General features: G+C 37.4%; 1 long non-coding RNA gene across 1 annotated transcript; it reads left to right on the top strand.

The window, feature by feature from the left end:
* Window positions 1-313: 313 nt before the first annotated feature.
* On the top strand, window positions 314-24881 carry LOC118805896. Its single transcript, XR_005007066.1, has 4 exons — window positions 314-412; window positions 13142-13172; window positions 13329-13429; window positions 22639-24881. It is a non-coding gene; the product is annotated as an uncharacterized LOC118805896 (long non-coding RNA).
* The last annotated feature ends 836 nt before the right edge of the window (window positions 24882-25717 follow it).

The raw sequence follows: 25717 nt of genomic DNA, 5'->3' as shown, positions 1-25717 counted from the left end.
TGTTTAGGTGATTCAAAATGACGAAAAACAAGAAACGTATCATCCTGTCTGCGAATCGCACTTATATGTTCAATTATTCTGGTCCGCAGAGCTTGTCTAGTTTTACCTACACAATAGAGGAGAAGGACACATGATGATATGTAGATCAACACATGTTGCATGCTCTCCAAGTTATGAATTGTCTGATATTGTTGTGACTGTTCTTTTATACATTGACTATTCTATTTTATAGCCACTAGATGGTGCTGCTAAGGTTAGACAAAAGTGTTCCTTAATTCTGATTTGCGAGTTAAGTCACATGATGAGGGTTAGAGGTCAGTGCAGCCATCTTGGATTTGAGCTGTGTGTGATGAAGCAGGTGTAATTTCATCTCTGTCCATCCTCACGTTTTGTGCCTTAGACATCACTGTTTGTGAGTAAAACTTTGTACATTATGTTTTAAGATGCTGATGAGTAGAGTATTACTTACATTTTCTTGAGCTGTTAGTAGTAAATGCTGTTAGTAATGTTAGATGCCTTTCTATATCACATACCGCGTGGATACAAAGCATGTTGCTTTGCAAATATCTCAGTGGTCTATTTTGTAAGCATACTGATGTCTTCCAAAACTGAAGATATGTAATGTTGTTTGCAGTTTCACAAAAAAGATTGGGAATCTGGATAAAGTAAACACTGAAGACACTGAAACGCCTTTGGTCCAGCTCTTTATTCAATCCCAGCTGTTTAGCTATCTGTCAAGTTGCGTTATGTTACACGCAGTAAGGACAGAATAGATATTATATGTTTATATAAAGTTTGAGGGTGTGTAAAGGATTTACATTTCATAAACTGAGAACAAGAGATACAATTGTGACAAGGAAAATTACCTCAGGTATTGGAGAGAGTTGCAGAAACAATGAGAATATATGTATCTGCCTGTACCAATTTGTGGCTTAAATTTTTTCCTCTTGAAAAGACCCGAAGGGGAGGATCTGTAAAAAGATTTGATAGCTGATCATCACTTTGTAAAATATGCGAATGATTGTTAATGACATTCTTAGTTATCTGACTTGGAGCACTGAATGTAAATTTTTGTTTTCTAGAGCCACCTTCTGGAGTCCTAAAGGGTGTGAAATATGTATCTTCTTTAGAGCAGAATCAAGCCAATTCTCTGGATACCCACGGCCACGGAAGTCCTTATATAGAATCTGGGCTCTAGCCTCAAAATCAGCTGTATCTGAAAAAATATCAAAGCCTTGTGAACTGACTACAAGACAGGCCCGTTTTGTGGAACTGAATGGGCACTTTTAGGATGAAGAAGACTTTACATAGTTCTTGTATATGATGAGTAAACTGAATGGAAAGTCCAAAACAGTTCATATACAGTGCGAAGAATTCAAAATCCTTCTGTGAACCGCTGAAAATGACAAACCGGTCATCAGTATACCTTTTGAGCAGAATAATGTTTTCTAAAAAAGGATTATTACTGAGAACAGTAAAGATTATATTATTGAGAAGTAAAGATTTGTGTAATTAGGGGCCATAGTGGCTCCCATAGCAGTGCATTTAATCTGCAGATAGAAAGAGTCCTTAAATGTTTAATTTACTGTTTTGTGTCCCCTTTTTTAAACATTACTGTAAAAAACTATTTTCTCCCGTCTGGTGGTCTGTCCGTCCTTTAGATCTTCTGCCCCTTGCCTTTGTCCTTGTTTTTCAGATTGCATCTTCTGCTGTTCTTGTTCTGGAGAATCTGAGATCATGTTAGAGTTGCTGCTGGCAGGTTGCTGTTTAGTTTAGTGGTGTGAATCAAGTTGTGTGCTGATATTTGTGGGATCTGCGCTGCACTGTAGAACGTTTCACTGGCATTAGACCCATGCTGGTATCACCTTACCGTTACAAAGCTTGAGGCAATCATGATGCATAATCTTCCTGTGTTGCGTTCCTTGAACTTCATAAAGTACAGGGCCATAACATGCAGAGACCACACATGGTCCTTTTCAGGAGGCCTGCAGTTTTGGGTTCTATTTGCTCTGTCAAGTGATGTCCCTCACATAGACAAGTCTTCTACATTGAAAACCCTCTCTTGTGCCCCCAAGTCATACACATTCTTTTGTCATTGTTGCGCAACTCTGAGGTGTTCCCTGGCAGTGTTGTGGACCTCATTCATCCCCTATTCAGGCTGTGGAGGAATTCTGGGACTTCTGAAGTTGGTATACTTCCCTTCCTAGCATTAGTTTCTTTGGTGTCTATTTAGTTGCTGCATCTAGGGAGCTACGATACGCTGCAGTCAAAAGTGGTAAATGCTCGTCCCAGTTTTTCTGATTCCTATCAATGTAGCATCTGATAATCTGGAGCACCTTTCAACTTGTCTGCTAGATGCAGGGTGATAGGGCGTTGTCCTTGCGTTAGAAACCTGTATGAGTCTACACATGCTCCTGAAGAGGGAGTTTTAAAAATTGTGCCCTTGATTAGCCCCTTGGTCTGGAATTGCAAAGGCCTTGGCCCAGCGGGTAAACTGGTCAGTGATGACAAGGAAATGCCTGTTTCCAGAGCTGGACACTGAAAATGGTCCTAATATATACAAGCGTAGCCGTTCCAGAGGTGCTCCAGCTTGGTAATTTTGTAGTTTGGCATGTTTAGCAGGGCCTGCAGCTTTGCATTCATTACAGTGCTGGCATCTCTTTATGAATGAGTGGACATCTCCTCCCATACCATACCAGTGGAAACTGTGACTGAGACATTCCAGCATCTTCTCCTCCCATACCATACCAGTGGAAACTGTGACTGAGACATTCCAGCATCTTCCCCTCCCCCAAATGACAAGACTTTGGAGGATTGTCGCAAGCTTGCAAAATTTCTTTCTGCAGTGAGGCAGGAACCAGCAGAAGTAGGGAGGGATTTAGTTTCCCAGGTCTTTCCCATCGATAGTACAGCACTCCTTTCTGTAGTTCCAACACAGCCAGTACTTCCGCACAGCTGGGCCTTCTAGTGCTACTTGTTCCTTTATAGGTGGCTGACCAAGTTCTTTTCATCGGTGCAAACTCTACGACACAGGGTCTGACTTCTGCTTCTGCTGTCAGTTGCTCACTGGTGAGGGGCTGCAGCCAGTTTGCAAATGGAGTCTCTAGTGGGGTTTCTGTCTGACCCTCTCCTGTTTAACCCCTACTACTCATCTGCATCTTCTCCAAGTTTAATGACCCTTAATGCCAAAGAAACAACATTGTCAACATCATCTTCCAACAATATGTGACATCTTTGGCAGTGCTTACAGTCTCTACGAAGTAAATCAATCAATCTTTACCTGCTTGGTAGCAGTTACAGTCATCCCAGCTTGCCTTATCTTGTCTTCACATTGCATCTGCATTAGAGTGCCGTTTTCCTGCTCTGTGTCCAATGTCAAAATTGTACTGACCTAGTTCTTCTAGCCAACGAGCCAGTTGTCCCTTAGGGTGTTTAAATCAAAACAACAAGGTAAGGCTGTTGTGGTCAGTACGCAGCACAAACCTTTGACCAAGAAGGTAATGGCAGAACTGCTGAGTGTAGCGGACAATGGCCAGTAAATCCCTAGTCACACAGTACCTCTTTTAGCATATGTGAACACTCTCTCTTCCCTTCACTGGAGTTGTGAAAACACTTCTCTGATGCTGTGGTTAGAGGCATCTGTGTCAAGGATGTATTGTCCAGAATATGCTAGGACAGGGGCTGAAACATGTTTTTCTTTAAGCTTCTCCCTAAACTTAGTCCAAAATGGTGCTGCAGATTGTACCCTCACTGACAGCTTTGTATGTTTAATGTTTGTTTTGGTTAATGTTATCTATTGAGTGTGAAACTCAGTCATTTGGAGCAACAAACTGTTACTGACCTTACATTTTACATTTACATTCTATGGCATTTGGCAGACGCTCTTATCCTGTATACCTCTATTGTATATTTTTACCTCAGTAACTGCTGTGCTCACGTATGTATCACAATATGACTGCGTATACCCATATCATAGCATGTTAAATATCTCTGCACCTTATCCTCACTACCTCATGCTCAGAAATAAGTGCTGTGCTGGTGCTGCACTGTCCTGTATGTTTACTGTGTCTAATGTCTGTTTTATTTATCGTACTTATTGTATTGTTTCTAGTTTAATGTTTTGCACACTTACGTTTGCACATTTGCACTTTGTCTGTACTGTCTATTTTGTTCCATGTTGCACCATGGTCCTGGAGAAACGTAATTTCGCTCCACTGTGTACTTGTACACAGATGGAATAACAATAAATACTTATCCAGACCTACTTACAATTTGATCATTTTATAAAGACAGGCAATGGTAGTGTTATGAGTCTTGCCCAAGGTCCCCAAGGTCACAACGGGTGCACTGGCCCTGCTCAACCTAGTGAGAAAGCGGCAGAGAGGCAGGACCAACTATCTTGGCAAGGAACAACTCTTGTTCACTGAAAGCCTTCCCACTGGTGTGAATCATTATGACAGCAGCTCTTAAGAGATCAAGGTCAAGAAGGATATGCTCATGGATAGGAGCCACCTAGACTTCCCATGTAAAGCTTCTAGTGCCCAACTGAAAGGTGACCTTCAGCTCCCTCCCATAGCAGTCATTTCCTTCCCTGACACAGCACTCCTAAGGCATGTTTTCTCCAATGCAGTCTGTTTCTGGACGACGGAGTTGCCGCTTCCTGCCAGATGCCAATCAGGCACTGAACCCCCTCTCAAATGGGATTATAGCCTTTGTTCATGGAATGAGTAACCTAGCTTTCTGAATTTTCACACCAACTTACTACAGAGTAATATAACCGGTTGCGGAACTGGCTCAACCAATCAATATGCAAGTAGCATGAATACATTACTAATATGGGAGGGAGCAAAGGAGCAGCTTAACTCCTATACACTACAATAATAACATTTCTTAAACTTAAAGCATTCAAAAAGTTCAATCTTGGTAATGAATGTATCAGTGGTATGTGAAGGAACAAACCTCAGACCCTTATTCAAAAGGCTTACTTCACTAGGATGTAAACCTGACCAGTAAGATTGAAGATCAGATTATTCTTTGATGATCACCTTTCTTCTTCCTGTTAAATTGTCGTACACCTCTTTGAGCCACCCCATCTGCCACAGCATGTCCTCTTTGATGCAGAGGATATTTGCACACTGCTGTTGTTTGAGTGTCGGTATTGCTGGATTGTTCTCTTAAAAAATTGCTTCACTCTTACCACTGGAAGCTGAAGTATAAAAGGCCTCATCTACAAAATGGACTTTACGTTGAGATCCACTTGAAGTGTATTTCTAAGATATATATTCTTTTCTCTTTACAGTCCAAAGCATCTCAACAAAACTTTGTAATTTTCATTTGTTGAAGATCCCCCTTTAAATCAGACAAGTTGTTCCACTTCTTCATTGATGCTTACTTCACTATGTGATGTAATTACTGAAGCTTTTGTTTTACCTAGCTATTCTTGGGCAATATTGGGTTCCTTTTATATGAACTCGTTGACTAAAAGTGTTACATCTAAAAAGGACTTATTCAAAATTTTACACCATCTTATGCAAAATTCTGGATCCTCATGCCTGATGGTAAGTGTCTTCTGTATTCTAAGACCTCTAGGGATCCTGCTTGCTCTCCAGTATTCAAAGTGGAACTATGAAATTTGTGGCAAATCTCATTTTGCAGAAGGTATTTGCAGTGTTTCATAGTGTGCTCAGATAGAGTAAGAGCTTTAAGACAACTAATTTTCTAAAAAATGTTTCTTACTGATCTGTCTCTTAGTTTTGCACTGCGTTATTTATTTATGTAGAAAATGACTGCTAAAATAGCAGATAATACATTCAAGCTCTGCTTCAGTGAGCACTAAGAGCTGACTTTACAAAGACACTTTTATACAAATACAATACGAAGTTGTTCCTCTGTTCCCCTTTGAGGTTAACATAGAAGTAGAGAATACATAAGAGTAAGACCTCCTGTATTTTCTTTGCATTTGAAAACTCTGCTTTAAAGCACGGCCTTGCCCTTTGACCATTTTATCTATTTGAGTTTCTTTTTGTAATTTTTGGCAGGGGAATGGCACCCCCTAGCTGTCTTACACTCGTAGATGATGTAACTATTGTAGCCCACTGGTGGAAAGGAATCTTGAGGAGAGAGAAAGTACAGGGAACTTGGGATGAGTTAAATCTTTTTGTATACAGCTGCATTAGACAGGACAGGATCGTTCTGGGGGACGCTGAGTGGACGCTTCTACTTGTAGACTCACTTTGACGGGCCAGCTTGCATTACTTGTAGAAGCAGCATGTGGGCAGCACAGTAAGTTGCAGTACACGCTGTCAGATAGAAGGTTTAGTTTAAAATGAACTCAATTATAGATCAACCCTTAGAAGGCACAGTTATCGTTGGTAATAACAAAAACATGTTTTGATGTTATATTCATTATTTTTCACAGGTAGCTCATTAAAACCATTAGAGCAATTTTGTTGAAATTGCAGATTCTAAACCTTCAGTTTACATCTGTAATGTAGAGCAGAAGATATTTTAATATAATATATATTTGATGAAAAGAGAAAAATAATTTTTATAATTCACTTTTGTTTACTGGAAGAAAAAAAATTAGAGCTGAGATTCAGTGAAGCAACAGAGGGCTGTTAGGCACAGCTTGAAGCCCGAAGCAGCAAATGGGAAAACTCTCTCCAGATGCTGGAAGACACTCCATGAGAGATGTTCATATAGCATATTTTCCTGTATAGAAAAAGGATAAGACAACGAGCAAAGCAGAATGAATGAATGCAGCAAATTATAGCCCCTATGTACTTGAATAGACCACTGACTCTTTTTAGATTCATGTTACTGTCAGCCCCTGCCATTAAAGGGAGTTGATAACATTAGCTGTTTGCAAGTGAGCATATTGTGTAATTTTAGTTGCTTATTTTCACAGTGCTAGGTAGTTTTACTTTTACCTTTAGCTTAGCCACAAGCGTAAGTGACAGTAAAAATAATACAGATAAGACACACCCCACCTTCCCTTTCCAGCTACCAGGTCTAGCATCCCAGGCGTTTGTCATTAGCTGCTGACTGTTAACCCTATGTACCCCTGCTGCAGAGCCAAAAGTCCAGGGCGTGGAGTTGGACCTATATCCATCTTCTCCTATTGCCATTCTGCTGATCTACCCAACATCCAGCTGCTCCAGTCGTATTTGATATTGATCCAGGGGTGGAGTTGGACATGCTGTCATAGGAAAAAAAATTGCGTTTGTTGGCTACTTGTTTCTGATTTAAAGCATATAATAATTTGGAAGTGTATTTAAGTGATAAAATGCTTGATAACTATCAAATTGCATATATGCAGAATAAGACAGTGTGAGCTAGATGATAGTTGTATAGTATGAATTGTGCAAAGAGTGCACAAGAGTCCTGATTTACCCTGTAACACTGTAGCAAGATAACGTTATTTAAGGTGAGAGACCATTACAAATAGCAGCAAAATATACACTGTATTTTACCAGGAATTAAATGATTAGCCCTTGAGTGGTAGATATTGTCCAGGGTAAGAAGGTGTTGTGCAGTACAAAAATGGTCTGCATGCCACTGACCCTTCTGGTGATACTGCTGCAGTATCATCTATATATACTATATAACATATATAGAACTATATAATCATAGCAATTGCTTCACCTGATTTTCCCTTTTTCTGTATTTTTAATATTTGTACTAATGGTAAAACCTTCTCTGTTCATATTGCTCTTGTGTTATTGCTTTGCTATCTGGCGAGGAGGATGGGTTCCCCTTTTGAGTCTTGGTTCCTCTCAAGGTTTCTTCCTCTTGCTTTTAGGGAGTTTTTTTTAGGGAGTCACCATTGGCTTGTTCCTGGGGACTTGGACCTGCATTTTTCTGCAAAGCAGCTTTGTGTTTTTACTTTTTGGCTGTAAAAAGTGCTAGATACATAAACTTTGACTTGACTGACTTGACTAGTACAGAATTTAGAATTGCTAAGAAGCATTTACCAAGTTCACCTCTCTGCAGAAACAAGCTACAAGGTACAACAGTTCATTTTATGCCCCAAAACGCTCTAAAGCTGCCAATGTATAAATACACCAAAAAAGAAATGAATAAATTATATATATTTACAAATGAAGGAAGAGGAACAAATGAAGATAAGAAAAGTCCAGTATTTATGTATTTATAATGTAGCAAAGAATAATAAAACACAGGTCACAACAATAGTAAATGTTTAGTCTACGTGGTCTTTATCATTTGGCCACAAGTCCTCCCTTATGTATACATCGTGCTGCCATAATTCCAGAATTCATCCCTTTTTTTATAGAGGATCAACACCAAGGTATAATTTCAGCTTAGATGGGAATCAGCTGTGATTAGCCTATTTACAAACATTCAGTCAGCAGTTTGTCTCAACCACCGTTACAATCGTTGGGCTTTGACTATTGTTCAGAATCTTATGTGACTGTAAAAACTCATGCAGTTTTCATGTTAGGTTCTGGAGTTAAGTGTAACAGTTTTGTAACAGCGTATAAAAGCATTTGCAAATTGAGCTATAAAAGTATACAGTTTTGCTAAAGCCTGAGACTGAATGAGAAGTTAATGACAGAATTCTGTAAAGTGTTTCATTTAAAGCATTCTGTACTCAAGCAGGGAAAACATTGTTCATGGTTTAATTCACATAGAATGTTGTTAAACTAATTGTAATAAAAACTGTATAGTGGCTTTACAGTTCTAAGGGTAAAAGTTGGACAGCGTTTGTTAATTGATTTGAGAAGGGCACCTCTTGAGTATCCTGATAGCTGTTGCAGAGTCCACCAAACTCTGCTTTCATGAATGCACTGGATTTTCAGATGATTAACCAGAACACAATAAAAGAAAACCAAATATAAAAGCATTGAAACAAATACTAGAGGATTCACGTGGTGAATGGTTCTGTGATCAAGGATGGTCTTCTGCTTGCTGTTAAATGTTTTACTGTTTGAACATTTCTTAACAGTCTTTGGGAAATATATAGCTGACTGTCTGACTTTTAAGTACACCTGTCTAGACCAGCCTGGCACTCCTCACTCAACTCTTTGATTCAATTTCGTGACAGCTTAGTTAAATTCTGTGAAAAACTATGTGGGAACATTTGGGAAAAGTAGGAGACTAGCGCCATTTGTTTTCATAACAAACTTCTCTTCTCCTGTTTCTTTTTTCCTGTTCCTCCTTTCATAGTTTTGTTTTACTTTTTTTACATTTAGTTAGTTTTTTAAAACCTAGTTGTTTTGTTTGTTATTTTAGGCATATGCTCATATGCTGAAGCCACTATCCTATAACCACCATCTTACCATTGAGACTTTTAAGAACATCTCAATAAACCTGAGCTGTTTTCTGGTTAAATGGTGTGCAGTGTTTGGTCCAGTAACAGGCCTGGGGAGGTAGCTCACTCTCATTTTCTGTTACAGCCAGACCCTGGACCGGGTCATAACAAGCTCTATTTGGATTGGATTAGATTGTCAGAGGGACATCCGTTAAAAAAAAAATACTACAATAAAATTACTACAGGGGGTGCAAATTTTTTACAAACCAGAATGCTTGCATTACACAAGGTCATATTATTATGCTCTATTTGTTTTTTTGTAAGTGCATATGAATATAAAGTGCTTTATACATGTAGTAGAACCACTTGAAATTCCACTACCACCAGACCAAATTAATGGTTGAAAGACTTCTGAGGTATCCACGTTTCGCCATCCAAAAAATGTTTAAAATACACGCTCACTAGGAGACTAAATACAGGGAATAAAAATCTTTTTCTAATTTTCAACATGTGCCTGGAAAACCAAACAAAATCTCAGATTAAAATTTTATTAGCCGACTGGTGAGTGAGTGGTGAAAAACAGTAGTAATTCGGGTAATTTGGTGTAATGTTCTAGGGGAGGAGGGAGAAAAACACAGGAAAAATGGAAACAAAATCTCCAAAGGGCATTACTTAGACCCCATGTAAATTTATATCCATCCAAATAGGGCTAAGCCTAATCCAACAACCGTAAAATTTTAGCCGAGGAATTTATGGTACATTAGTAATTTAACAGAAGAAGCATGATTCAATAGGAAAAGAAGAAAATAGAAGAAAATCAAGATATCGTAAAGTGGAGAATGTCAACCAGTCACCTTTTAGATATGGCCTTTACTATGAATAAGCTAAAACAAGCATTAGCAAATGTAAAGCAAACATTGTCTGGAAAAGATGAAGTTTGTTATGAAATGATAAAACATCTGTCAGCCAGGGTGCCTCAGTATGTTTTAGAGTTGTTTAATAAGATATGGGAGGAAGGGAGACTGCCAGCTTCTAGGAAGTACAGAGTTGTAGTCCCTGTTGGAGATCCAGGTAAAGACAAGTTAGAAGCCTGTCATTACACACCTGTTGCCTAGACATCAAATTTATGTAAATTAATGGAAAGATTGATGGTAAACAGGCTAAACTATGTTCTAGAACTAGAACTAGACCTATGTTCTAGTTAATTTAAAATGTATATAAACTATTCTCAGATTATCCCTTGCTTAATATATTTGTGCATAGCAGTTTTTCTCATACGTTCCTCCTGTCTCTGCATATTTTGTGTATATTTTGTGTATATTTAATTTATTTCAGTTTTAGTATTTCCTTTGGTATTTTTACTTTTTGTCTGCACTGGTTTTAGTATGTATATAATGAATAAACAATATGTGGCACCGCAGTTCTTTCAACAATTCCTCCATGGCTTTTTCCAACTCCCATCGTAGATTTACAATTGCATAGTGACATAAGGAATAAGAAAGAACTTGTATGAAAAGGACAGATGGTGAGACTTTATATAGAACAAAGATATAAGTATGAGCTCCAGATATATTTACAGGTGCACTGAAAGACCCTGTGTCAGGGTGGTTAGGAGTTGCTGTGTATATCCTACAGTTTAAAACCGAAATTAAAAAGAGAGGATCAGACAACATTGCAGTATTCTCAGCTGAATTGGCAGCCATATTGTTTGTTGGGGTAGAGGAAGTGCAGCCAACGTTAACAGTAGTCTGCTCAGACTCCCATGCAGCATTACAAAGCCTAATAGCCAGTGTTCTGACAGTGTTCTAATTTGTCCTACCCATTGAGTGGTACTACCAAGCATGCGCATAACGTTACTACAGCGTAATAACTTGTGTTTCTCATGTTAATTCTGGCTTACTTCAAGTCTAGCATACGGACCAGTCTTAATATTGCCTCTTACTCCCTGATAAGCTGATTTATGCCATCAAAATTTTCTGATTATTCTTTTAATACTGGTAACACTTTCTGATAAGGTGGTTTGGGCTATTAAACAATCCTACCTGTAGTTGTAATGCTGGTAGCATTTTCTGAATCAGAATTGCTGGATTGGCAACTCCGAGTCATCTTCTGCTGCTGAAATGGGTGGCTGAGTCAATCATCTTGGTTTGCAGATAGACCTCTGGATAGTGGAGAAATACTGCATACGAATGCATTTGGGAGAAAGGCTTCTACACTAACTAAAGGACTCCCTTGTTAGCTGGTGCTGCAATCACCAAAGCAGATACTGGTGAAGAAGGACATCCTGGTGAAAATGAAAAGAAGAATTAATCAAATAAGAGAACTCTGGTTAGCAGGAAGGTAACATGATGTGTAGGTTGATGGTAGGACTACCATGCTTTTTGACCATGAAAGTGCAGCATCTGACAAATGAGGATATCAGAGATTAGTCATGATACAAATAAGCGCAGCAAGGCTAAGGATACAAGTTAAGTTTCAAATATCCATAATATATTAAACACTGAACTGATATCTGTTGGTTTTATGGACTACTTATTAGAAATGATCATTTTATAATGTTTTTAGTTTTACTTACAATTAAAATATACAAACAATTGTGGAGATTTGAGCTGCCAATTACTTAAAGATTCTATAGAAGAATCACTTAATAATTTCTATGTACATAGAATATTAAACTCCAAACTGATATCTGTTGGTTTTATGGATTACTTTTTAGAAATACTATTTTATAATATTTTAACTTTGACTATTCATTAAAAAAACTTGAGAAATGTAGGGATTGGGGCTGCCAATTACTTAAAAATACAGTAGAATCACTTCAATAATCATATGTACATATTTCGTTAAACTGAACTTATGTGTTGGTTTTATGAATTACTTAGTTGAATTCATTATTATTTTAAAAAGTGGTGAATTTGACTTCTGATATGAACTAAGGGCTTTTTTCTGAAGTCTGCATGTGCTGTGACTTTTACCACTAAGTGTATAGTAAAAATAACTTGTTATGTGCAGCTATAGTTTAACTGTGTTTTGGTGAAAGGCAGCTGGCTTAACTCCAGTAAAATGAAGCACATTGAACTTATGATCCAATTAAGTTAAGTCATGAAGTTATTATTAGTGTTCTGTATACAGGGTAAAGCTGCTCTTGGGACACAAGCTCTACTCCTGTCACCTGTAATACTTCCTAAAGTTAAGATTTATGATACAGTTTAAAGAGTAATGCTCATCTTGGGGCAGGATACTGGGGAGTACAGTAAATATATTTGCATATTTTGCTCTGCTAGTAGCCTATCAACCTCCTACATAGAGTGTAATGTTTCTCTTATGGAAGGACTGCTGGCAATAGGAGTGGACTGATACACTCAACCCACGATTTGATTCAATTCATGATACCCAGTCAAGGTTCAGGATTCTTATATTTTTATATTTTAGAATTTGAAAACTTAGGACTATGTTTATGTTGTTGCACAACTTTCAAATAACACTAGAGCTGGGACGCAGGAGGAGTGCTGGAGCAAGGTGATGATTGGTGCTGACTGCTTAAAAGCTTTGGTGTTTAACCAGTGTAGTTGCATTAGACGGCATAAATAAAATGTCCATTCTCCTTGATGCATTGCGGATTCTTAGTGATACATTCATATCGTCTGCATAGTACTTAGACCATTAATTCTTATGATGTCTGAGCTGATACCAACTACTATGTATATAAATTAACACCTTGTTAACATTTGTCCTCAAATATAACATATTGGTTGTGTCATAATATGTTTAAGGAAATAGTGTGACATTTTCCTACAATGATTCCTTAAAAACTACATTGAAAACCGTGTTTTACACTGTCAATCCTTTCCTTTATTTATGTCTTCAAAGAACTTTCAGCTGTCACAAAGGAAAATGAATGGTAAGCATGAACCTTTTCTTCATGTGCACGTGCCTTTTAATAACATACCATATAACATTTCAAAAGTTTGGTGTATGCTTGGTGTATGAGATAAATGTATAGTAATTGTTAAAACTTAAGAAGGCACAAAAGCTTACACCTTCTTTACCGATGCAGTCTTACAAACCATGAAGTCTGGTGGACTGCAAAGGGACACCAAAATTGGAAGTGTTGGCCCCTATCCTCTTTAGTTGAGACCAACTTGCAAGGTGTCAGAGGTAGGTAGAGGATGTTGTGAACCAAAGTATAGACACATTCTTCACTATGACTATTTGCTATGCATGTACAAAATTTTGGACTTTTGTAATTTATAATTCCTACACTCCCATCACTGTGAAAGACTGTGAGGCTTTCATCATCTGAGATGTATGAAAGACTATCAATGATTTTACTAGCAGCAGCAATCCTGAGTTCCTGAATGTCTGCTCCTTGCTGTTGTGCAACTACTCTTGAGAAAACGACATGTTTGCATACAAAACCGCTTTTAGATCTTCTGCAGTCACATTTGACCATCACCAAATCAACTGTGTGAGACTGTGCACTCGTATCAGGTGGAACAAAACATGTTCCAGTTTCATTCATTTTAAATTTTAAATCTAGTCCTTTCTCAATCATAGACTTGACAGCATTAGAGAAGTCATCAGTGTTGATTCCCTTGATTTGTCCAATGTCTGCCAGGTCATCCATGTAGCTTAAAATAAAATAAATAAAAAACAGAATCAGTCAGTACAAATGGAAATCAGTCAAAGTAGTAGGAAATAATTAATAATAAGTCAAAGAACAATCTTTGTGTTTTTTTTTTTTTTTCAGGACAATAGTGAATGCTACAATAAATAGTGTATTTACCAGTAATATAGTAATATTTCTGAACATCCCCACACAGCAAGCGACCCGCCTGTTAGTGTTCCCTTTTAGGAATTGATATTTCATTAATATTTCTGAAATATAATGTCAGTTATATTTTAAGAATTATGACCAATAACATTTAGATTTTCTAAAAGCAGAATGTTTCAGACAGAGAACATGGAATTGCAAGTTTTAAAAAGTGCCTAGATGGGCTTAACACTCCATGGGAATGCAGAATATGCACTACAGGCAATACAATTCCTAAAAATAGTTATAGCTGTTATTTTGTGTTTTTAAGTATGGGTGTGCATATTGATTTCATTATAAAAACAAATGTTGATTTGCACATGGAAATGTGAATGCAGCCTCCACCAGTTTCAGTGATAAGAAGAAGGCATGTTGTTTCTTATAAGAAACAGGCCTATATACAATCTTGTACCTCTCTGCCTTGTTGTTCGTCTCACTGTTTTCATGATTGAATGACCTCCCGAAACTGGACCACAGCTCCCCACAAGAAATCCACTGACTCTTCAAGTAGGTAGATACATGTGAACTACCAAGGTAGGAATCCAGCTCTTTGCACTTTGTGACAGAAGTGTTATTAAACTCTTCTTCCTGAAAAACACAAAAACTTTAAATGAACATTTTTACAACCTTACAAAACAGTTTTAAAAAAAAGCTAAACATCTGAGTAGAAAGCCAAAATGACAAAGACAATTTCAGCTTAATAAATCTGAGAATAAAGAGTGTAAAGTTTAGCATGCACAGGATGAGGACACAAGCCTGTACCCAATTAGAGGAAATACTGGAAAAAGTGAGAACAGCAGACAATGCTGTTTTTATAGCACAAAAAAGAAAATCTTTAAAAGGGGGCTCTTGCCCCCACTATCAGCGTCTGAAGCCCCCTTAGTGAGTTTTGAATCAATTTGTCTTCTAAGTTTTACAGAAAGTATAAATTGTCAAATCAATTCAAGTCTTTGCATTTTCAAAAATTAATATTAATAAAATTACAACACTACAAATATTATATATGAAAATAAAATTGAGATGTTTATCAATTTACATCAATTATTCCACTTTATTTTAATACGCAATGACAAGACAAATGACAATAAAACAGAAACACCTGATGCCAATTTTGATAATTAAATATTTTTATGATGAAATTAATTACATAATCATGTGTAAATTTATTGTTACATATTATTATTATTATTGTTACCAACAATTATAGTAACCTCAACACATATCATTTAACTGGTAATTGTAAACAATTAACATGATATGCAAAACTCAAGATATCATATTTGTAATTTTTTCTTTTACAATTTCATATAAATGCACAAATAACTATTTTTCAAATGACAAAAAATTAACAGCTGACCCCAAAATAAGGCTCCAGGGGAATAAATTTCAAGAATGCAGTGATTCATAAAATTTCAGAATTAATTCAACCATAGCCATTCAGTCAATAGTATGTGTCAAAATTAAAATTGGCCCCATAATTTGGCGAGGAGACAAAAAAAGTGGGGGGAGGTGGGGTGCACATTACCTTGGGGACTTATTTCCCTATCTATTGTATGTATGTGATAGAGTCTTACCGTTAAGCACATCTTCATTGCCACCATTGCTTGAATCACCACGTTTCTCTGCTCCACTGGCAGGTTCTCTCCATCCCTTTTTACCAACCACCTATGTACAGCCTACATGTTAGAGGAAATCAGAAGAGTTAGATCATATTAGCGACATGTATGTGATTATTCTAAATGGTATGAACATTTTCCTGTATATACTTTAGACTGCATAAGCTAAACCAATGATTCCCACAGCTCTAAAAAATCTGGGGGGTACCACTATGTAGGTGGTGGGGGAGGTTATTAGAATATATGGAAATCTAAACTCATCATAGCATTTATTACTCATTCCAATAAGGTCAAATATGTGAATGTTAAAGATTCCATGTTTTTGTTTTTGGATGTAAAGCACTACATGGACTTGACTACAGTGAACATTCAGGTTGTGGAAAAGACAACAGGGAAAAACAGTGATGCTTTGTATCAAGGATGCAATGTGCCCTTGTTCATCGATAACAAAATAAAATATAAAAAAAAAAACAATTTAAATAATTATCATAAACAAATAATACATTTAAGTAGTGGAATAATAATACAAAATAATGGAATGGTTTTCAAAAAATAAAAAATAAAACAGTAATAAATTGTGTGATTTTGGAAAAATTTTTCCATAAAATCACCCACACCAGTGATTCTGTGTCACTACTGCAAGCTAAAACAAAGTGGTTTCTGAAGCGAAGATGCATCTCGAAACCCCTTTCAAAAGCAGGCTTTTCAGTTACCTCATACATACTCATTTCTGGCTGTTTTTACTTCTGGCCAATTGTGGTAAAAAGAAAGAAGCACTAACCTGCTGTGTCACAAATAATTTTCAGGATGTATTTACTGTACTTTGATCATTTGTTGAATTATATAAAGTTATTAAATGTCTATCCTTCTACTTATTCATCACATCCCTTATTGAGGTAGTTTCCCCAACGGATTTATACCAGCATGAAGATCAAACTAAATACTTTAGTGAAAGTGGAAAGACAAAATGGCATTGAATCTCCATACTGAATATAGCAGAAAATATGACCTTATTCCTGTTAGGTTTGTTTTTGTGTAGCACGTCTAACCAGGCCTAAAGGCAGAGTTACCACTTGTACCACAGATCACAAAAATACCCAAAATATATCTGCCACACCCGCACACACCAGCAGCAGGATTCAAGAGAAGTTTTAGTACATAGGCGTATACAAAAACATCTCTCGTCATACATAGTCCATAGTGTAAAATCAGAATAAGATTATTAGCGTACTGACCTGGGAAGAAAGCCAGGATTACAGCTAGAAAGCTTTTCCAGGCAGAGAGAGTGTGTGGCTGTTGATTCCTGACTGATGATGAAGTATGTAAATGGAATCCCTCTTCCAATACTATTAGTCAGAAGAAGTGCATAGAATGCATAGCCATATGAGGTCATGCTTTTGTAGGTGGCGTCCATGAACATCATGGGATGTAGATATTCTTTTAGGAGCTGCTTTTGCCAGGGTGTCTGTACTACAGTTATCAAGGGTTTTTAATCACTTAAAGGCTGGTAAAAACAAATGTTTTTCTTTAGCTCTGATGTGGCTAGAATGTCAACACTGACACAGTCTTTCACATCATGAAAAATGAGGGCATTGGTGTTCTTTTTGATTGTTCTTATATCCTCTGGTGTAACATACAAACCGGATTCCAAAAAAGTTGGGACACTAAACAAATTGTGAATAAAAACTGAATGCAATGATGTGGAGGTGCCAACATCTAATATTTTATTCAGAATAGAACACAAATCACAGATCAAAAGTTTAAACTGAGAGAATGTATCATTTTAAGGGAAAAATATGTTGTTTCAAAATTTCATGGCGTCAACAAATCCCAAAAAATTTGGGACAAGGCCATTTTTACCACTGTGTGGCATCCCCCCTTCTTCTTACAACACTCAACAGATGTCTGGGGACAGAGGAGACCAGTTTCTCAAGTTTAGAAATAGGAATGCTCTCCCATTCATGTCTAATACAGGCCTCTAACTGTTCAATCGTCTTGGGCCTTCTTTGTCGCACCTTCCTCTTTATGATGCGCCAAATGTTCTCTATAGGTGAAAGATCTGGACTGCAGGCTGGCCATTTCAGTACCCGGATCCTTCTCCTATGTAGCCATGATGTTGTGATTGCTGCAGAATGTGGTCTGGCATTATCTTGTTGAAAAATGCAGGGTCTTCCCTGAAAGAGATGACATCTAGATGGGAGCATATGTTGTTCTAGAACCTGAACATAGTTCTCTGCATTAATGGTGCCTTTCCAGACATGCAAGCTGCCCATGCCACAAGCACTCATGCAATCCCATACCATCAGTGATGCAGGCTTCTGAACGGAGCGTTGATAACAACTTGGGTTATCCTTGTCCTCTCTAGTCCGGATGACATGGCGTCCCAGTGTTCCATAAAGAACTTCAAATCGTGACTCATCTGACCACAGAACAGTCTTCCATTTTGCCACACTCCATTTTAAAAGACCCCTGGCCCAGTGCAAACGTCTGAGCTTGTGGAGCTTGCTTAGAAATGGCTTCCTCTTTGCACTGTAGAGTTTCAGCTGGCAACGGCGGATGGCACGGTGGATTGTGTTCACTGACAATGCTTTCTGGAAGTATTCCTGAGCCCATTCTGTTATTTCCTTGACAGTGGCATTCCTGTTTGAGGTGCAGTGACGTTTAAGGGCCCGGAGATCACGAGCATCCAGTAGAGTTTTACGGCCTTGACCCTTACGCACAGCGATTGTTCCAGATTCTTTGAATCTTTTGATGATGTTATGCATGGTTGATGATAACTTAAAAGTCTTTGCTATTTTACGCCGGGTAACACCATTCTGGTATTGCTGCACTATCTTTCTGCGCAACAATGGTGGAATTGGTGATCCTCTTACCATCTTGGCTTCAGAGAGACACTGACACTCTGAGAAGCTCTTTTTATACCCAATCATGTTGTCAATTGACCTAATTAGTATTAATTGGTCTTCCAGCTGTTCGTTATATGCTCAATTTCCTTTTTCCAGCCACTTATTGCTACTTGTCCCAACTTTTTTGGGATTTGTTGACGCCATGAAATTTTGAAACATATTTTTCCCTTAAAATGATACATTCTCTCAGTTTAAACTTTTGATCTGTGATTTGTGTTCTATTCTGAATAAAATATTAGATGTTGGCACCTCCACATCATTGCATTCAGTTTTTATTCACAATTTGTTTAGTATCCCAACTTTTTTGGAATCCGGTTTGTAGAATCAACGATTGTGTTTGTTCATATGTCCGTGTCGTTCTGCCCAATCAACACTTTTCAGAAGTGTTTCAGAGACTGACAGCCTTTGTTCAAGCCACATGTCAATGAAAGCCAGTAGCTCTGGATCAACACGATTTTTTACACCCTCTTCTTGAATGCCAGCATCATGTCCATTGTGTTTTAACATTTTGTGCACCACAGCACCTGTAAATCCAGCATCATTGATTATACCGAAAAACACAGGCCCTGCAAGAATTAGCCCTGTTTTTTGTTGGTTTTCCTTTGCTATTTCCAGTTGCTTTGCCGGATCTCTCACAGGCATAGTAGTAGTAGTCCTTGCGAGTACATACAGGAGATTTAAAAAATACTGCAAGTTTCCTCTTCCAAATTCTTCATATAAGACTGCATAAAGTCCTTCTCCTCAAAAACAACAACTTCTTGGATGATCTTAGGATCTGTAACTTTCTTCAGCTTTGGTCTGACACCTTCAATCCAAATATTCTCCATTTTCCCTAAACAAGGGAAATAAAACAAAATTAGGGTTGCATGCAAAGCTCTATTCTAAACACATTAGACTTCTCTTGACCCAAGAGCAATATCATGCCTGCAGTACATTTCTCCTGCCTTGAAAGCAGAACTACACTGCATAGTACATTTATTCTGCCCTAAGAGCAGAACTACACTACACAGTACATTTCTCCTGCCTTAAGAGCAGAACCACACTACACAGTACATTTATTCTTCCCTATGAGCAGAACTACACTACACAGTACATTTCTCCTGCCTTAAGAGCAGAACTACACTACACAGTACATTTCTCCTGCCCTATGAGCAGAAGTACACCATATAAGCATTGCCCTGTTAACAGTACACTAGTGGACACCTACAGAGTACATTTCTTGTGCCCTGTTTACACTATTCAAATATCAAACGAAACTTTGTGGAGCATGATATTTGGCTATACTACATTTCTCTTGCCCTTATAGCGTATTTACACTGAATACAATGAACTGAAGTAAAGTGTTCTTTAAGACAATGCTTAAGTAAGTGTGATTTATCTCAAAAGCATAGTTCCCTTGCCCCAAGAGCAGCATTTCTGTCTCTGCAAATATCCTAATGAGCTAGCTATCTGGCTATGCTGTGGTACAATAAACGAAACTCAAACAGCTCACTCCCAAAAAATGTAAGGCTGCCAAGCATGCTAATGCATAAACAAAAACAGCTAACATAACTATTAACAAGTCAACACTATGGGATTTTTGACTGCAATTATAAATGGCTAATCTAGCTAGCTAGCTAGCTAAGCTCTCAAATGCAAGCTTTATTTGTTGATTCTCCATCAAATCACGCTCGTTAGGTTATATCCGTCTTTAAATTTTGTTGGCAAACTGACATAATTCAAATTGCTAGCTGACATTAACTGAAACTACTGTTAACTTTGAGGTTAAGTAGCTAACCCAGCTAGCTAGCTAGCCTAATAAAGGTGCACTTACTTGGTTCAAGCTAGCTCAACAAGAAAAAGCCACATAATAAATAAATAAAACTGAAAAACATTTTTACCTTTTTACCTTTGCCCCCCCCCACAATTTGATTAGTTATCTCTCTGAACCAATCATTTTTCATTCTGCCCTCAGAACACTTTTGAGTAAGTAAAACTCCCACCTGCGACTTGATTCTTGCTCTTCCACTGGTGTTTTGGATGATGAGAATATTTTGTCTTGTTGGGTTTCACGCTGAGCGATTTGTTGATTATTAACAACGATATATGCTAAAAATTGTATCCATATTTATTCTGGTAATTGTTGCCTCTGACTAGTGGAATTGTGGCAATCAGTTTTAGCCTAAAATGACGCCAGCGTTATCATAACAGTAAAACATTATTCTGACTAGTCAAAATGTAATCCTTTCTAGTAGGAATAAGAATTATAGATATCTGTAATTTAATTTTAACTAGTGAAAATGATATTGTTTAACATTATTACAGATATCAACATTTTACTAGTAACAGTAAACATTACAGATCTCCATTATGTAAACGTCACTCATTGATGGATAACTATGACTAGTCAAACTGGTTTTCTGACTAAGTTATGAATTCAATTTCAGATATCAAAAACTGACTTCTTACTGGTCAAAACTCATATTCAACATATGCTAATTTGTAGAAGACAACACACCTCTTTGTCACATGCTTAGTGCAGAATTTTTAGGCTTTATTTCAAAATAAGTCATTCATGGTGTATGGCAGGTTACCATGAAGTTTACTAAATGAAATTATAACAATGGCCGCTCATTGTGTAGCATTAAAGCCCTGTAGTCCCACATGGAGCAGTCTATGTAAGCACTCAGTAACTTTAACATTTGCACAATGCACGAATCTGGCGGATGAGGTAAATCTCTCGGCAACATTTACCTGCATTTGGCAGAAATGTGGGAGATACTTTGGCCTTCATGTGGCTCTATTAAGTGATATAATAATGTATTTTTAATGGTTTGCAAAATTATATACCCGCTAATGCATTTTTACTGAGGTGAGGTGAGTTTTCATGCAGACTTTGTTTGTTTGTCATGCTCGGCTAAGAATTTTTTGAGATAAAAAAAAAAACACAGGTCTGCCAGATGTATTCCGGCCAGATTGCTTCATTAGTTTCCAGCAATAAAGCCCACCAAAAATATCAAAGGTCACCATTTCCTCCGAAATGCTAAACAGCATTTAAACCAACATATATCGGTAATAAGTATCAGTAAATCGCAATTTGAAAGAGAGCAGTTTTTGAAATCGCAAGACCTACAATTTTTACTATAGCTTAACAACAAAATTTGAAGTGTAGAGAAATTTAACAAATAATACAGAACTTGTAAACTGTCTGTGGATAAGAATTTTGTGGGGCTTCATAGTGCTTTAAAAACTGGGTCTATATTCTGTGACACATCATGTTTGAACCTTTATTCTGTACACACACATGCTAAGCTACTGCTACCTGCACCTGTTACATTTCTACACACCAAAATGCTGAATATAAATTTGACACGGTCATAATTTTAAATACCACCATGATTGATCTATTTTAGGTAACTGTTGAGTGTAGTTCAAATATCTCAAACATTTAGTCAGCTGTGATTGCTTTCTGTACAAGTATCAGTTTATGTAATCATAATACTCCATCTAAGAGGAGCTAACCATTTAAAACGCATTTTTGTGTGAAGGGAGTCTTTAAGCATTCAGAGGCAGCTGTAACTAGACAAACTAACAGGGGTTACCAAGGGTTCTATTGCCTTGCACTCAGCCCATGATTTGGTTTGATTCACAATACTGTGTTCACAAATTGGTGTCAAAAGAAATTGACTTTAATCATTTTGTTGCACATCTTCCTAGTAACATAAGCTGGGAGGAAGGAGTGTTCGAGTGAGATGTTGATTGATGCTGATTGCTTGCAATCTTTGGTGTTCAACACAGTTGCATTAAACAGCATAATTAATAGCATGTCCATTCTCCATGAGCACACTGTCATAGACCGTTTTGCAATGCGATGGTTTATGAGCAGGGTGATTATTATTTGCCATAATTAGGCTTCATATTTGTCTGTAAAACTGTCTTGTAACCTCCACAGCCAATATGCTCTTTCCCTATGACACTTCAATTTCAGATCAAACCATTTTTGTTACACTTGTTGCATTTGATATTGAATTTTGCAATGTTTTTGTTTTCCAGAAAGAAATGACCTCCATTTGAAAGAGTTCTCCTGCTCCTAGAGTCAGTTTTTCTATGTGATTTAAATTTATTTCCCCAAACACATCAGGACATACCAGCAAGAGGAATTGGTCACACTGCTGAAATAAGGAACGATTGAATGTGGGAATATGGCGTCCAGAAGCAGCTCTTGTGTTCAGCAAACATCAGCTGGTGCCCTCCATACATCTCACAAAGGCAGAAAAAAAGAATTTTCTGCTGCTTAGAGTGTGGAAAGAGGTTTTTTGACGGGTGCAATCTGCAAAGACACTGGCTTATTCACACAGGAGAGAATCCATACCACTGCTCCGAATCTGGAAAGATTTTTACTCTGAAGAGTCATCTCCAAAGGCACCAGAGCATTCACATAGAAGAGAAACCCTTTTGCTGTTCAGACTGTGGGAAGTGTTTTACTTTACACAGTCATCTCCAAAGGCACCAACACATTCACACAGATGTTACATGATTGTTGTTCACAATTTCACCTCTAATGTTCCAGAACCCTGCTGGAAAAGATTTGGTTCTGTAACATTTCAGATGCTACTTATGGGATCATGGAGTCTCAAGAGACCTGTGTTTCTCTCTGAATATTTTTCTCTCTGAATATTCTGTTCTGTTTTGGTGGTGAAGAGATAACAGGCTTTGTAAAAGTAGGACAGTAGCTATTATGAGAATGACATTTCCATTGTTGTGTCTCCAGAAAGGAAACAGTAATACAGAAGGAGCTGAACTGAATTATCTTAATGGTGTCCTAATATCTTTTTTAAGCTTCTGTTGCTACTGTTAGTGGTATTTGTAGGGTAGCAAAAAAGTTCACTTGCATTATCTAGCATAAAGGTGTTACATTTACTCAAATTGTGAGAGCTTTTTTTTCCCCACTTCTGCATTTCAAAAAATATTGGACCCTGCAGACATGCACTCAACAATTCCCTGTCATTATCTGTGTTGATGTTGTTGTGCATGTGTAAAATGAATGTTAAAAGTCTTAACTTGAAAAGATGTTAACTTAGGAATAAAGATTGGAAGTTTCTAGAATACGGCTCCTGGCTACCGTCAATCTCAAACATCGCTTTTATTGTTAAATTAATTGCTGGAAAAAGGTTGTTGCCGCCCAAATACAGTTCCATCAAATAATCCATTTGAACACTTCCAATCTGGTGTCTGTTCACTCCACAGCACTGGGACTGCTCTCCTGTTTTTCTGACTGCCTTCCTGACTTTGTATCCTTAGTAGTACTTTAGTAGACCTCAGCTTTGCTTTCATTGAAATCAGTGCCCACTTCTCTGCTATTGACATGGCTCATACTGCCCTTTCCTGGTTTACTTACTACTTCACAGACAGACAACACAAAACATTAAACATTCAGACCTCTTTGCTCTTACCTCATTTTATGTCACAGCCATACTCCAAAATGAAATTAATTTTTTTTCATCAGCAAAAACCTCCATAGTAAAAAGCATAAACAAGGTTTCAAAGTTTTATAAGTTTATTAAACATTACTAAAATGTCATATTTATGAGGATTAAGACACCTTAAATATTCTTGGGTATGAGGCCACAAGCTTGGTATGTTTGGGTTTGTGAAGCTTCTCCCATTCCTCTTTACAGAACTTCTTATGCTCTGTCAGGAGCATTGCTGTACCACTGTTTTTATTTTGGCAATATTTTTTGCAGATTGATGAGAAAATTAATCCATTTTAGAGTAAGGCAGTAATGTGACAAAATCAAAAAAGCCAAGGAGTGTGAATACTTTCTGAATGTACCATTACACTACTTGGCGATCCCCCCCCCATTGATTTTGCTTATTAAGATTAAGAGACCCTCATTAGTCCCACAACAGGGAAATTTCACCTCCACATTTAACCCATCCATGCAGTGAAAAACACACTAGTGAACACACACACACACACACTAGTGGGCAGTGAGCACGCTTGCCCGGAGCAGTGGGCAGCCCTATCCGCAGTGCATCCACACTACAACATATTTAAAACTCAGATGCTTGAGTAATCACACACATTAAACACTGCCCACCAAGCAGCCATTCTCTACACACTGCTCTGGTTACCCATCCCCAAGCGTTTCAATACAAGCTAATTTTCATAATCTTCAGAACCCATCCATGGACTTGTGTACTTCTCGATACTGTATCATTAATGTCGCCTTCTGTTTGCTTCTGTACTTTTATCTTGCTGTTTTTGTAATTTTCCATGTAAATTTTTGTTCTTGTTTTGGTGTTGAGAAAAGTGCTATATAAATAAACTCATTAAAGTTTTCAAGTATCATTTTCTTAAAACAAGTTTAATCTTCTGAGAAGCAAGTAGTCAAGGGCTCCAAGTCAGCACAACAATCAATTCTGATGTGCTGTGATGCAAAAAGGATAATGTTTGAAACATCCACTTGAACTATGCAGCTATGAGTTTAACTGTCCCATTTATGTATTCCATTAATGTATCTATAACCAAGACAGTATGGATTTATCCAAAAATAAAACCAAAATATTGAATTTTAAGTTAGAAGAATATCTCAATATTGGTTTACATTTAGAAGTCTGCATTAATGTGAGGTAAAATTTAGTTATTGCTGCCATAGCAAGAACTCGAGAAATTTATTGAGCCCCATGATGGACTGGCGACCTATCCAGGGTGTTTCCTGCGCTTAGAAAATGTGTGTAAATACTGAATCTACCAAAAGAATATCTGAAATGTCTTACGTCTAAAGGGCATGCTAGAACCAGATAAATATATTGGTTGGCCAGTAAAATCTGCTGACATGTACAAGCTACAATTTATTGGTATTGGCGGAAATATAATTGATTAATGCAAAAAAGCACACCTTTTTTGTCACAGCAATACAGGCTGAACTTGTAAAATATCACTTATGGTTAAACTGACAAAAACGTAAATTTAGCTAAATTTAAATCATAGCATGAGGATAACATGAAAACTGATGTTCAACTGAAAAAAATAAGAGATGACAGTCCTATTTCACATCAAAAATTTGAACTCTGTTACTCATTTAAAGCAAAGAAACTTTGTAAAAAAAAATTGTTAAATGCATGTTTT

This window comes from Colossoma macropomum, unplaced genomic scaffold (assembly GCF_904425465.1).
Source record: "Colossoma macropomum unplaced genomic scaffold, Colossoma_macropomum, whole genome shotgun sequence".
In the NCBI taxonomy this organism is placed as follows: domain Eukaryota; kingdom Metazoa; phylum Chordata; class Actinopteri; order Characiformes; family Serrasalmidae; genus Colossoma; species Colossoma macropomum.
Note: the sequence above shows the minus strand (reverse complement) of the source record. Positions and strands in the feature narration are given on the sequence as shown.